We start from the raw sequence: 956 nt of genomic DNA, 5'->3' as shown, positions 1-956 counted from the left end.
AAATATGGTGAGGACTGCGTCAGCATGCCTTCCAGGAATGCCATACTGACTGATATGATTGACTAGCATAGTTAATAATGAAGAAGTGATTTAATGCCCTGTGCTTAAACACTCGTGTTTGGTGTTTTGACACAGATATTTGGTGTCTTACAAAAGATTTTATCTTCCTTCATGATTGTTCACTGCAGACAAACTGTGAGTTTCTGCCCCAGATTTAGGGCAAGATCAAACAGTTCCTTTGAGAAAAGTCTTCATTTCCATTCAGCTGGCAGATTAGAGGGCCATATCAATATTGAGGTGGCCTCTTGAATTGCACTGTCACTATACCACAGGCTTTTCAAAGGCAGAAAAGCAGGAAGATCTCCTAGATCACAATGCAGCACAGAGGATCTTGGGTTTTAGGGGAGGAGAGATCATGTCAGCGACACCAAGCAGACATGCAGTGTTTATTAGACCCTCATTTGCTGCTAACGTCTTATTAGGCACATTTTTTTCCCTCCCGGTCTGTCCAAATCAGTTGGCAGAGTCGCACTCGCCACTCCTAAGAGCCCTTGCTTTGTCAGAGCAGATCAAAAGATATTTCTTCACATCTCCAGACAGAGGAGGGTGGGGAGGGACAGAGGGGGAAGAGAGGGGAGAAAAGAAAAGAGCCAGAAGGGGGCATACTGCTCTCTCTTTCCTTGGAGCTTTGGTGAATGAGGACTTCTCAGTGTGTCCTCTCCTTTCTTCTTCCTTCTTTTCTCTCATTCTTTATGAAAAAAATAAAAACAAGCAAAAAAGCAACTGCGGTTTCTCCTATTTCTTCAACCAGAAAGTCTAATTATTAGCTGAAACAGCTGATATACAAGTGTCCTTAGTGGAACTGTGCAAGTTAAGTTTGGAATTTTGTGTGGTGGAAATAAAAGTCTCCAATCTGAGTGGCTTCCAGGAAGCAGTGAGACCCCCTCGAAGTGGGA

Source organism: Pygocentrus nattereri, chromosome 8 (assembly GCF_015220715.1).
Source record: "Pygocentrus nattereri isolate fPygNat1 chromosome 8, fPygNat1.pri, whole genome shotgun sequence".
NCBI lineage: Eukaryota > Metazoa > Chordata > Actinopteri > Characiformes > Serrasalmidae > Pygocentrus > Pygocentrus nattereri.
Note: the sequence above shows the minus strand (reverse complement) of the source record.